Source organism: Microtus pennsylvanicus, chromosome 6 (genome assembly GCF_037038515.1).
Source record: "Microtus pennsylvanicus isolate mMicPen1 chromosome 6, mMicPen1.hap1, whole genome shotgun sequence".
Taxonomy (NCBI): Eukaryota; Metazoa; Chordata; class Mammalia; order Rodentia; family Cricetidae; genus Microtus; species Microtus pennsylvanicus.
Genome location: NC_134584.1, coordinates 121619010 through 121633558, shown reverse-complemented (window position 1 = coordinate 121633558; position 14549 = coordinate 121619010).

The following is a 14549-nucleotide window of genomic DNA, read 5'->3' as shown; positions in this document are numbered from 1 at the left end:
CGCCTACCCTCCGGTGTGCTAGTGGCCTCTCTTACCATACTGTACGGTGAGAACCAGCAAACAAGTGTACCTCCACAGGAAGCGCCAAGCACAGCAACTCCAGCTCTGGGTTTTGAAACAGTTTCCCTATGTTTTGTTCTTGCAGTAATGAGGAATGAAACTCAAGGCATTATACTACAAGACAATAGCATGCTACCCTCCGAACAGTGTCTTTTCCATGAGGGATTTTTTTTCTTTCTTCCTTTCTTTTCTTTCTGTTTTTGGTTTTTCAAGATAGGGTTTCTGTGTGTAACAACCCTGGCTATCCTAGAACTCACTCTGTAGACCAGGCTGGTCTCGAACTCACTGAGGTCTGCCTACTTCACACTCCTGCCATCGCCTTCCCACCAAGGTGAACCTTCAGGCTGGACCTTCAAACTGGGAGGCAAAACAAATCCTTAAGTTACTTTTATCAGGTACTTTGTCAAGGCCTCTTCCAATCTATGAAGGCTTAATTAAAACATGGTCATAAAAATCCGTCAAAATCCCAAGCAGAGGCCGGCAGATCTCTGTGAGTTCAAGGCCAACCTGCTCTACAAAGCAAGTTCCAAGACAGCCAGGACTGTTACACAGAAAAACTCAAAAAAGAAAAGAAAAGAAATCAAAGTTGGGTATGATGGGAAGCAGAAGCTAGTGGATCTTCATGAGTTCGAGGCCAGTCTGGTCTAAATATTGGGTTCCATGTCAGCCAAAGCTACATAGAGAGCCTTTTTTTTTTTTTTCGAGTCAGGGTCTCTGTGTAACCTTGGCTGTCCAAGAGACCCATGAGGCTTGATTAAATCCCTTTGAAAAGGAAGGAGTCTGTTTTTTCAGTCCATGGTTTTTGTTGTTGTTGTTAAGAAGTTTACAAACTATCAACTTCTGAAGACTTTTAGATAAGAAGGAGGCAGGCAGCTTTTCTGCACTGAAAACACAAAATACACGCAAGCGCAGCAAGCGTTTTCCATTTCCAGTCCATCAGGAGATATTCAAGAACTACAAAAGAGGCCAAGCATGGAGCTTCAGGTCTGTAATCCCAGCATAATGCAACCAGAAGTTGGAAGCTGTGTGATTTAGTCGGACCCTGTCTCAAAGTGACAGCCTGGAGAAATGGCTCTACCATAAGAGCACTGGCTGCTCTTCCAGAGGACCCACCCATTTTCCTGCAAAATTCAAGATGTCGTTATTTTTTTCTGCTGTGTAGTACTCCATTGTGTAAATGTGCCACATTTTCCTTATCCATTCTTGGGTCGAGGAGCATTTAGGTCGTTTCCAGGTTCTGGCTGTGACAAACAAAGCTGCTATGAACATAGTTGAGCACATGTCCTTGTGGCACAATTGAGCATCCTTTGGGTATATACCCAAAAGTGGTATTGCTGGATCTTGAGGAAGGTTGTTTCCTAATTTTCTGAGAAATCGCCACACTGACATCCAAAGGGGTTGTACCGGCTTGCACTCCCACCAGCGATGCAGGAGTGTTCCCTTTTCCCCATAACCTCTCCAGCATAAGTTGTCATCAGTGGGTTTTTTTTGTCTTTTAATTTTCTTTCTCAAAGTTTATTTTAAGTGACTTAAAAATTATACATGCCATTGGGGGAATCTTGTATTTGTTTTGATACATATATATAGTATAATGTTTATATATGTATATATAGTATGTACTATAACAGCAAATATACTATACATCATATGCATATATATGCAAACATAATGCTATATAATATATACATTACACATAATATTATATATAGAGTATAATGTTTACATCTGGCTAACCATATTTATCCCCTCAAACATTTACCATTTCTTTAAAGTGAATTTTTTTTGGAATGTGTAATATATCTTTTAATTTTCTTCTTTAAAAAACATTAAAAGAGGGCTTGAGAGATGGCTCAGTGCTTAAGAGCTCTGGCTGCTCTTTAGCCTGCAGGTCCTGAGTTCAATTTCCAGCAACCACACAGTGGCTCACAGCCATCTGTAATGAGATCTGATGCCCTCTTCTAGCCTGCAGGTATACATGCAGGCAGAACACTGTATACATGATAAAATTTTTTTGTTTTTTTTTTTAAAAATGTTTTTTTTTCCATCAGTGTTTTTGATTTTGGCCATTCTTACAGGTGTAAGATGGAATCTCAGAGTTGTTTTGATTTGCATTTCTCTGATGATTAAGGATGTTGAACATTTCCTTAAGTGTCTTTCAGCTATTTTAGATCCCTCTGTTGAGAGTTCTCAGTTAAGGTCCATTTTTTATTGGATTATGTGATCTTTTGGTGTCCAATTTCTTGAGTTCTTTGTATATTTTGGAGCTCAGACCTCTGTCTGATGTGGGGTTAGTGAAGATCTTTTCCCATTCTGTCAGCTGTCGTTTTGTCTTGTTGAGCGTGTCCTTTGCTTTACAGAAGATTTTCAGTTTCAGGAGATCCCATGTATTAATTGTTTCTCTCAGTGTCTGTGCTACTGGGTTTATATTTAGGAAGTGGTCTCCTGTGCCAATGCTTTCCAGTGAACTTCCCTCTTTCTCTTCTGTGATGTTCAGTGTGGCTGGCTTTATGTTGAGGTAGTCCATGGTTTGACAGTACATCATGGCAGGGAAAGCTCGGCGACAGGAACAAGAGGCATCTGGGTGCAGCGAACCACAGTCAAGAGAGACGAATACTCAGCTTCTTTTCCTTGCTCAGGATGGTCTTCCCTCCTCAGTGAAGTCGTTTTGGAAACACTCTCAGAGGCGCACCCAAAGAGCTGCATCCTTGGTGATTCTAAGTCCTGTTGAGTTGCTTTTGTTGGGTATTTGTGGCAACAATGGAAAAAATAACCATTACCACCACATTCACCGTAGTCTTCAAGACCATGATTGCTCTTGTCACCGCCTGAGGCTGGTTAGAGTTGCCACGGGGCCTCAGTATTGGTGATGACTGTGTTCTGGACTTGCCTAGCTTCCCTGGAACCCACTGTGGCTCCCTCAGACCTGCTCCCTGCCAAGCTGCAACCTCAATAAATACAGGCACAGACTGAATGGTTGCAGGCTCTGCTCTTCTGCTGCATTCCGGAGTCATCCATAAGAAACAATGACCAAGCGCAGCCATGCAGCGTTTCCCAGCTCCACATCCTGTAACGCAAGAGAATGTCTGCTGTTCAGGTGTGCCGCACAGACAGCCCTGCTTCCTGTTGCTGGGATGGCTCCTCTGCCCCACTCAGAGCGCTTCTCTAGGTCATACCGACATGGAGGTGAAGAAGCAGGGACTCCAGGCCGACAGCCAGTACAGCTGGTGACCCAGGGAGCTGAACTTTCACTCCTCCCGTTTCCAGCTCTCCTCACAGGAAACTAACGGAACCCCCTGGAGACCTGCTGAAGGTCTGTGAGTCACCTGCAGCCACGGAGGAGCTTTTTGTGGTCTTGGCTTTTAACTTGAGGTTTGTGGCCAAGCATAGAGAGGCAGCTTTCTCCATCAATGAAGGCATCTGAAGCTCAGTCAGGATTGATCTGTGCTCGACTCCCTGTCTGCCAGACAACCTTGGAATACATTGTGGATGGGCTAGACCAGGGTTCATGGAGAAGATGCTACTGCCTGCCACAGGTTGAGTGACACTAGCAGTTTATTCTCCCTCTGAAACTCAGCCTTCAGAGCTGGAGAGATGGCTCAGCAGTTAAGAGCACTGGCTGTTCTTCCAGAGGTCCTGAGTTCAATTCCCAGCAACCACATGGTGCCTCACAACCATCGGTAATGGGATCTGATTCCCTCTGCTGGTGTGCTTGAAGACAAAGACAGGTCACTCATACATAAAATAAGTATTAAAAAACACTTGATCTCCTTGTCAGTACCAGGGTGTCTTGTCTTGTGGAAACTGCTTCACAGCACGGTTGCTGCAAGAGCCCCGGGAGGATGAATTGAGAGCCTTGTTTTACCTCAGTGATGATGAAGGCCCTCTCCTCACACTGGCTTTGGAAAGCATCAGACGGGGAGAGGGCTAGCTCTGCCTTTAGCCCTCTGAGCTTCTTTCCTGCTGTGGTGACCAAAGGCCTTACAAAAGCATCTTCAGAGAGGAAGGATTTATCCAGCTCACAACTTCAGATTTCAGTCTGTCCTCACAAGAAAATCACCACAGTGGGACCCTGAGAGGGAGCTGGTCACATTACATCCAGAGTCAAGCAAGGACAGCAAAGAATTAATGTATTCTAGTGCTCAGCTTGCTTCCTCTTCTTACACAGCCTATGATCTCCTGCCAAGGGAATGTTACCGCAGTGGGCGGGTCTTCCAATGAACTTCAATTAATGTAATCAAGATTGCTCTTCATAAGCAGGCCCAGCGGCCTGCCTCTCAGGTGGTTCTGCATTCTGTTAAGTTGACAAGTAACCATTGCCCTTCTTGTATGGGCATCTAACTTGGCTCTGTTCAATAGAAATGTAGTATGAGCCGTGTGATTTCAAGTTTTGTACTAGTACATTACAAAAAGTAAGAATCAGGTGGCAATAATAGCTTCAAAGCTTTTGTTTTCATATGAGTCTGTTGCCTGCTTGTGTGTCTGTGTACCACATTCGTACATTGCCAGGGGAGGCCAGGAGACGTTGGATCCCTGGTGCTGTAATTACAGATGGTGTTGTGAGCTGTCGTTTGGGTGCTGGAAATCAAAACTGGGTTCCCTGAAAGAACAACCAGTGTTCATAACCACTGGGCCATCTCTAGCACCAGGTTGCAACACTTGTAAGAGCCTAGTGGTGGTGGTGCACACCTTTAGTGCCAGCAGAGGCAGATGAATATTTGAGTTCAAGGCCAGCCTGGTCTACGGAGTGGTTCTAGGACAGCCAGGGCTACACAGAGAAACCCTATCTCAAAAAAATAAAACATAAACAGTATTTACAATAATTACGTTGTATCAGTTATGCCAAAATGTCTCTCGAAATAAATAAATAATTTATTATTTTGTTTGTTTGAGACATGGTCTCTCTTCATAGGCCTGGCTTCCCTGGAACTCACTGTGTAGACCAGGTTGGCCTTGAACTCACACAGATTGACCTGCCTCAGCCTCTGCCTCCAGAATGCTGGGATTAAGGTGTACACCACCCCTTCCAGTTTATTTATGTTTTCAAGAAAGGGTCTCACTATGTAGCTTTTGCTGTCCTGGAACTCACTATGTAGTCCAGGCTGGTCTCAAACTCACAAGAGATCTACATACTTCTGGCATCCAAGTGCTAAGATTAAAGGCATGCACCAGCACACCTAGATAATAGAATTTTTTTTAGTGAGACATTTAACGTTTTCCTTTATTGCTGGGCAGTGGTGACGCATGCCTTTAATCCCAGCACTTGGGAGGCAGAGGCAGGCGGATCTCTGTGAGTTCGAGGCCAGCCTGGTCTACAAGAGCTAGTTCCAGGACAGGCTCCAAAGCTACAGAGAAACCCTGTCTCGAAAAAAAAAAAACAAAAAAACAAAAAAATTTTTTTTCCTTTATTATTGTCTGCCAAAATCATCTTGATATCATCACCATCACCGCCATTACCATCCTCATCATCAGTATCACCATTGTCACCATCAGCAGGATATCCTGGTTGTGCTTATAGCTCCATCTCTATTGGCTGAACAGCCTTAGATAGGACGCTGAACTCTCAGCACTCGACTCCTCTGTTGTACCTCCTCTTTCAAGCAGAGCTGCAAAGCTTGGGGGAAGTAGGGCATGGTGAGAAGCCTAGCCTCTGTCAGCAGGAAATGGCTTATGGGTGTCAGCCTAGACAGCAACCCACCCTGACCACAGTGGAGCTGTAGAAGTTGCATGGACACAGCCTCCCCACTAGCTGCACTGCCAGCTAGCAGAACCAACTATGCCACAGGGCCCTGAATCCACAGCCTGGTCAATTTGGTGGAAGGTCATATAGTTATGGACTTGGTGCAGCAACTGAATCTTGGGGTTCTGGGTGCAGGTGCCCTGCTTTAGGACCACTGGTCAGCTGGACTAAGGTACCCACTGTCTCTCATCTGTCTGCTACCCTTCCCTGCCTACTGATAACCATATTCTTTTTATATATTATTTATTTATTTATTATGTATACAATATTCTGTTTTTGTGTATGCCTGCAGGCCAGAAGAGGGCAACAGACCTCATTACAGATGGTTGTAAGCCACCATGTGGTTGCTGGGAATTGAACTCAGGACCTTTGGAAGAGCAGGCAATGCTCTTAACCTCTTAGCCATCTCTTCAGCCCTGATAACCATATTCTTAGCCCTCCTTCTTGGTGAAGGGTCTTTGAATTATTTATAAGAACTCAAGAGAAACTGCCTGGAACTGTCTGAATAACTCAATAAAGCTCTGGCAGTGAGTTCCTCCGATTTTCCGCCAAACTACAGAGCTTCTAGGAGGAAGCCAGGGCCTGAGCACGGATAAGACAAACAGGTTCATCCCAAGGTCCTTTCCCCTGCACCCTTTCCAACAGACACTTCTGGGTGGCTGTTGCTTTGCGGCTCCTCTACGCGAGCCTTCATTGTCCCTGGAGGAAGAGCAGAAGCTCCCGGAGGCCTGGAAGATCTCACAGAGCATCTCCCTACAATAGCACTTTAAGTGCCCCAGCAAGTCTAAATGGCCAGCTTCTATGTCTCTGGGAGGCTGTTTAAGGTCTATTACATTATGGGAAGCTCCCGTGGATCCCCTGGCTCCTAGAACATTCCAGTTCATATGAGGCGCTTAGTTTCCTGTTTCTGGCAGGGAGTCTGCATGGGTCTGGGAGCTGAAGGGCAGCTAATGTAGTTATCTGGAAAAGCCCACTGCAAACCCCACAGGTGGATGGCATTTAAGATAAAGTCACTTAGAATGCTGAGGCAGGAGGATTGCCTTAAGTTTGAGCTATGACGTGAGACTCAACTCAGAAAACAAGGAAAAAGGGACTGGAGAGGTAGCTGAGGTTAAAACCACTGACTGCTTTTCCAGAGGTCCTGGGTTTGATTCCCAGCAACCACATGATGGCTCACAGCCATCTATGAGATCTGGTACCTTCTTCTGTCATGCAGGGATACAAGCAGGCAGAGCACTGTATACATAATAAATAAATCTTTTTTTTATATTTATTTATTATGTATATAATATTCTGTCTGTGTGTATGTATGCAGACCAGAAGAGGGCACCAGACCTCATTACAGATGGTTATGAGCCACCATGTGGTTGCTGGGAATTGAACTCAGAACCTTTGGAAGAGCAGGCAATGCTCTTAACCACTGAGCCATCTCTCCAGCCCCCATAATAAATAAATCTTAAAAACAAAAAAAGGCTGGGGGCCAGGCATTGGTGGTATATGCCTTTAATCCCAGCACTCGGGAGGCAGAGGCTGGTGAATCTCTGAGTTTAAGGCCAACCTGGTCTACAGAGCAAATTCTAGGACAATCAGGGCTATACAGAAAAACCCTGTCTCAAAAAAGCAAAACAAAATCCCCAAACAAACCCGAGGTCAGATACAGCATGTGCAGGGCCTGCATGTGAAACTCAACCCCTTAGAAAACGTGCTCCCCAATTCCCCACTAGGTCAGCAGTGAGCCTGTGTAGGCCTCTTGGGCAGTGCTGAAGAACAGAACCCACCCACAGTTAGGTGACAAATGTGATGTACCATGGTGACAGGTAAGGCGGCTCTGGCCCTAGCATTTGAGACCTGGGGAGAGGAGAAGGGTATCCTGGCTGGGGCCCTTGAACTTTGAAGATGTGTTGCTGGACTGTGACCTTTAGTAGCCTTTGAATAGGTCCTGTCTGTGGTAAGAAGAGACAGACACACTTCAGAGAAAGAGGAAGGTTCCAGGCCCTGGGAGGGACATAAATAGGCAGATGGCAGACGGCAGAAGGGGTCAGTCATGGCGCCACCCTGAGAACACAGTCCAGTCTTCCAGCAGTCCATCCCCGACCTGGAATCTAGGAGGGAATTCTCAGCATTCCTGCGCCAACCCGTGCCTGAGAGATTGCTGAGAGGCTGTCTATGTTTACCCTTGACTTGGTCCAGCCTTCGGATGTGCTCCCCACACAAGGAGGTGATGAAGTCTGCAGGGGACTTGATTTCTCAGTGACCTGTCTAAAGGGCCAGCTCAGGGCTGTGGCAATGGGCGTTCCCTGAGCCAGTCTTTCTACAGCAGGGAAATCTTCACAGACAGCAGCAGTGAGGCATACCAGCTCTTGGCAGAGGCGCTGGGCCTGCTGACTGACAGCCCTGTTTTTCCCGATAGTAACAAACATACCACAATTAAAGACCAGCCAAGAGAAGGGCTCACAGAATCCAGAGGTTAGGGAGGTCCTGCGGGAGAGTGACAGGCCACAGAGTGAGTGCTGAGCCTGCAGGGACCCTGGCTTGATGTCAGTTTTTCCCTTTCTCAACAACTGTTGTAGTGGGTAAATGATACAAGTGAGGCCATGGCTGCCCCTAGGTATGGCTGAGGAGAGGGTTTGTTGCAGATGTGGGGGCGAGAACAGCCAGAGGCGTCTGGAAGGGTCCAGACTGAACCAGGACAACAGACCGAACTGTGCCATGGGAGGAGAAGGGGTGGGGCAGGAGGGAGATGAGGGTAGGGGTGGGGGTGAGAAGTGCTGAGAAAAGCCTTGGGTACTGAGAGAGACTGGTCCTGGTTGTCCCGGGACTGTGTCAGGGACAGGACATTGTACATTCACACCAAGGGAAGCCAGGGATACACACATGGCAGACCAACACTACCAGTGAGCTGCACCCAAGCCAAGGGTTGGGACTCTTCACCTGGAACACAAGGGAAGGAGGCAGAGCTGGAGTTAATCTGGCAAGGGTTCTTCTGAGGCACGTCCTTCAGACGTGTGAGAGGCAAGGAGGACCAAGCAGGACAGTCAGGGCCCTAGAGGCCGGTCTTGGCTGGGGTATCTCCATGAAGCTGGGCACTCAGTTATACTCAAGGGTACCCTAAAGAGCTGGCCACACCTCAGGATGTGGATATTTACCCACAGCTGTCAAAGGGCAGCTATGCCCCATTGGAAGTGGACCTATGCCGGTACAGGTGTGTCCCAGGTACCGTATTCTCCCTGCCAACAAAGAACTATAGCAGAAAGTAGGTATGGGAGGAGCATGATTAAGGTTGGGGTTGGTATGAACTCACTGTCTATGGATACAAGGTGTGCAGCTTGCTGGTTGGGGTTGGTGGTTAGCATTTGCCGCGGTGTCAAAGGCCCTGACCTTGTGATTCTCTTTGTTGGCTCTGGGCATACCAAGTCACTGAGATAGCCTGGGAGAGCTCAGATCTTTGGTAGTCATGGTTACACTCAGGAAGTAGGATGGTCACAGGGTTCATCCACCTTAGATGTCCAGACATGGTGGTAAGTAGGGCAGCTAAGGAGCTCATAAGTCGTTCAGAAGAATTAGGAGTTTGGGGATGGCATCCAGGTGGCTGTGTGGCGGAGGAAATCACGCCGGCTGCTCTCTGAGGTGTGTCTGCAGGAGCACAGTAGTTAAACATACAGACTGGTCACCCTGAGATCCGTAAGTGTTGTCCATTGTCACCTGTAGGGACAGGAGTGACATAATCAGCAGTCAGGCCCTGGATGCCCAAGTCCTTACCTCTCACCTCTGCTCCTGACCTGGGGGACCCTTGGGGCATGAGGAGGGGGTTACCCTCACCAGCATGAGTGTGCTTCCTGCCTTTTCCTGAGAAACAGGTAACTTTTCTTTCCCTGGGGCTAGGAGACATCTGGGCACCCTCGGCCTGAGAAAGCCAGGTCATGAAGGGATAGGACAGGCTTCCAGAGTGGGGACAGGCCTTCCTTTGTAACCCCTCCTGGAGCTTCCTGAAGAGGAGGAAGGGGATGAGTTCACCAACAGTTCCACCCCTGCACAGGGCCCCGCCTCCACACCCAGCTGTGGGCAGGAAAAGGCTGAGTGGCAGGGATAGCCAAGTCTACACACAGGCCTGTCCCTCCCCTCCTGGCTCTGAGCAGGCCCTGGAAGGAGCCAGGCTGTGGTTCCCTGCCTCCAAGGGCCAGGATGGGGGAACCAGACCTTAAGGGGGTGGGGAGGAAAAGCAAGGGACACTTACCAGGGCTGGAGAGCAGGTTAGACCTAAAGGCAGCTCTGTCTCTTGCTAACTTCCCATGTTAGCTTGGTTGGAAGGCCTGCTCCCTCTCTGGGAGAGCCACTCAGCTGCTGTTGCCCCTCAGAGATAGTGCGATGGTTCAGAGCCATGGAGGGCTGGACAGAGGGTGTCAGTTATAGCTCTCTGAGGCCCGTTTAGAAACAGCCTCACTGAGACATTTGTGTAGTTTAGTGCAGTTCTGGGCTTGGGTCTGGGCCATCAGCCTCTGGTTGGTTTGGGCTTGTCCTTCCAAAATCCCCAGTCCTGATCTGGTTTCACTGCCTAGATGGGTTAATATAACCGCAGACATCCTTCAGATGCCGAACTCATTTGGAAAATGCTGATGACTAATCTGGCTGCCTTCCCCCATCTTCCTCACGTGAGTGTGGGCTGAACACTCGCTCCTGCCTCCACCCCACTCCTGTTAGTAATTTGCCAGAGACTCCTGGCCACAAGTCCCACTGGCATGATTCCCAGAGGGGTCTCCACTACCAACTTTATTTTTCGAAAACATCTCTTTGATGTGTGTGTATTTATATGTCTGCGTGCGTGCGTGCATGTGTGTGTGTGTGTGTGTGTGTGTGGTTGTGCTGCAGTATGTATGGTGAAGTTGGAGGACAACTTATTTTTTCTTTTGGTTTTTTGAGACAGCGTTTCTCTGTGTAGCTTTGGAGCCTGTCCTAGAACTCTCCTTGAGGACCAGGCTGGCCTTGTATTTACAGAGGTTCACCTGCCTCTACTTCCCAAGTGCTGGGATCCCGAGTGCTAGGATTAAAGGCTAATGCCACCACTGCCCAGCTCCATCCAGCTTTTTAACATACACACATATATGTTAACACATATAATATGTTATATATGATATATTACATATAATAATACACCCACACCCCCATATATATATATATATATATATATATATATATATATATATATGTATGTATGTTTGTTTTTTGAGACAGGGTTTCTCTGTGTAGCCCTGGCTGTCCTGGAACTTGCTCTGTACCTCAAACTCAGAGACCCACCTCCCTTTGCCTCCCAAGTCCTGGGATTAAAGGCATACACCACCACATCTGGCTTTTTTGTTTTAAGACACGGTCTTACTCTGTAGCCCAGATTGGGCTTGAGTTTGCTGTGATCCTCCTGCCTCTGCTACCTGAATGTTAGACTCAGAATGTGTACCACTATGGTCAACTTTCTAATTCCACCTGACACGTAGGCAGCTGGCAAGTTTTAGATACAACTCCAAAGAACAGACAGGGAGTTGGAGTCCTCAAGACTCTGGCCCAGGGTTGTCACAGCAGGGACAGAGTCGGAATGGTTCTTCAAGCGGTAAGGAGTGGGGAAAGGCCAGTCCTCTGGTCTACTGCCGGGCTCCGGGAGGTGAGGGCGTCTATAACCATGTGCAGTGGTTGGCTTGAGAGGAGGCAGGAGGGCAGGTGAGAGCTCCAGGTAAGTTCAACATGAGTGTCCCGGGTCCTCTCAATCTGGAGAGCCCGTCTGAGGTCACCCTGGATGGAAGGAGGAAGGAGGCGAGAATGCTATCTACTGGCATGGTATCGTGATAGAGCCCGGTTCTGTGCCCAGGCCAAAACAGCCCTTTGGAAGAGTCCTTGATCTGCAGGCAAAGGCAGTTTTCTAGGGATTGATGAATTTTTCTGTTTCCAAGAATGGGAACTGGCACTTGACAGAAATGTTCTCGAGAGCTGAAATAATAGCTTCCCAAGTATCGTAGTTGCTGGCCGGGAGTCAAGGAAGCAAGATGCTGGAGAAGTAGGCAACATAGGCTGCCTCTGGGGGTGGGTGGAGGCTGTGCTATTTTCTTAAAACTGTTTGCCTTAGTAAATCACATAGCATCAGCTTGGCATTTTAACCATTTTTCTTTTCCTTTCTTTGAGACAGGGTTTCTCTGTGTAGCCCTGGATACCCTGGAACTTGCTCTGTAGACCAGGGTGATCTAGAACTCAGAGATTTACGTGTTTCTGCCTCCTGGTTCCTGGGGCTAAAAGCATAGACCACCACCCTCCACCATTGAACCATTTTTCAAATGTGCACTTGAGGGACTTTCAAAATCCTCCTCTTCCTTCTTCATTTCTGGAGATAAGGTGGCCCAGTCTGGTCTCAAACTTAAAATTCTCCTGCCTCCTGAGAGCTGGGATGACTGGTTGGTGCTGCCATGCCTACCTCTGGAGCCTTTTAAGTTCCTATTAACCATCTCTTTCCTCCCCACACTGTACTCGGGCAGTTTTCTAATCTCTGTGTCTGAACTGACCTCATCTAGATACTTTCATAAAGTCAGGCATGATCCCAGCATGCCTCAGAGGCAGAAGCAGAAAGATCTCTATGAACCGGAGGCCAGCCTGGTCTACATAACAAGTTCTAGGTCAGTCAAAGCTACATAGTGAGACCCTGTCTCAAAAAATAAAATCAAACATGGCCAGATGGCACTGGATAGACACATTTTGTCAAGCAGTCCTTGGCTGATGGCCCTTTGGTCTGTTTCTACCTTTTGTGTGCCATGGATGGTTTTGTTCTCAAGACTCAAATTCCAAGTTCTGCTTGAAAATTGGTTTTTGAAGAGTCAAAAGCCAACCAAATAATCAAAACCCCAAACAAACAAACAAAATTCTGTAACCACACACAGTTTATCTTTTGTGGCAGACACCCATCTCTTGGCTCAGTGTTTTCCAGATGTTTGGTTTGCAGTGGTGCCATAACTTGGTTCCCTGCTATAACCAGGTAACACTCAACTGCATGACGGCTATGTTTGCCCCCCCCCCCCATTCATCCACTAATAGACACTTGGGGTGTTTCTGCTTAGAAGTAACATAGACAAGTGGGGATGACTGGATCAGCTCTGGGGAGGGAGAGGGGGAAACCCTAGTGACAGAGCTGAATCCATCCTCCCCACCTAGGGGACAGATGCCTAGCTCTGCATGAAACTTGGTGTGGAGGTGCACACCGGCAATCCTACACCCCTCCTGGAGGCTTCAGGAAGATGAGAGGTCACCCTTGGCTACCTAGCAAGTTTGAAGCCATGTCTAAAGAAAGAGGAAGAGGGCTGCAGGCCGGGCAGGCTGTCCCTGCGTGGCAAGCAGCAAGTAGGCAAGTTCTGATACGAAGAATCTGGTCCACTTTATTTGGCCTAGGTAACATAACAGGTTTGTGACTGACCATGACACCAAAGGGTAGGAGGCTTGCTTGCGGGCTGAGAGCACATGCTTGCTCTGTTGCACCCGAGGGAGGCATGGAAGGGTGATGTAATTTTTCCAATGGTAACACTGTATCTTACAAGGCAGGGAGCCTTCAGATACTCTTTAACTGCTGCAGAGAACACCATAGGAGACATTCTAGTTTCCTTGACAGTTCTTGTGTTTTGGCCTTTATGTTTTCCTCTTTTGCTACTTTGACAGTCGTGGGACACAAACATTTCAGTTCTGCAGCGGTTCCCAACCTTCCTAATGCTGCTTCCCTTTAATACAACACAATTTAATACACAATACTCCTGTGGTGACCTCCAACCACAAAATTATTTTTTTTTTTTTTTTTTTTTTTTGGTTTTTCGAGACAGGGTTTCTCTGTGGTTTTGGAGCCTGTCCTGGAACTAGCTCTGTAGACCAGGCTGGTCTCGAACTCACAGAGATCCGCCTGCCTCTGCCTCCCGAGTGCTGGGATTAAAGGCGTGCGCCACCACCGCCCGGCTCCACAAAATTATTTTGTTGCTACTTCATAACTGTAATTTTGCTTCTGTCATGAATCGTAATGTAAACATAGGTATGCAGAATAAATGATATACAACCCCTGTGAAAAGGTCCTTTGACTCTTAGAGGGGTCGCGACCCATAGGTTGAGAACCACTGCTCTAGAAGACGCTCTGAATGGATTTCAGAACCTCCCCCATGTCTTGGCAGCACCCCTTCAGAGCCAGGCTAGAGGTGAGTCTTGGAGACAGCGTTAAGAAATGTTTAAATACTAGCTGCTCAGGGAAAGCCTGCATTTCTGGTGGTTTTGCAGAACTGAAGATTCTGAAGTTGTGATTGGTTGACTTTAGCCTGCTGGTGACCTGAGGCTCCATAGCAGTCACACCACCTCTCCTGGTCCTTAAGCCTCTGTCCCCTAACTCATTTCCCAGTGCAGCTGAGTCTGGGCATGCTGGACTTGGTGCAGCTGTACAGTCATGGGCCCTTTTTCTTTTCTTCCTTCCCGTCCACCTGAATACGGAAGACCGAGCCAAACCAAGATGGCTTGGGTGAGGTACCCAGCACGTGCAGAACTCAGACCCAGTCTGGGCACCAACGGGACAGCAGGTGCTCATCATCATTTGCTACAGTCTATAGCACACTGATTAAGGACAAACCACACAGTAGGGGCAGCTACGACTGGAAGCAGTCCCAAAGCCCCAGTCCAGACCACAGCGGGAGGCAGCTGTCCGGTACCACTGTAGTACAGTGTCTCTGCACCCCAACCATCAAGTCCTGGCCAACGT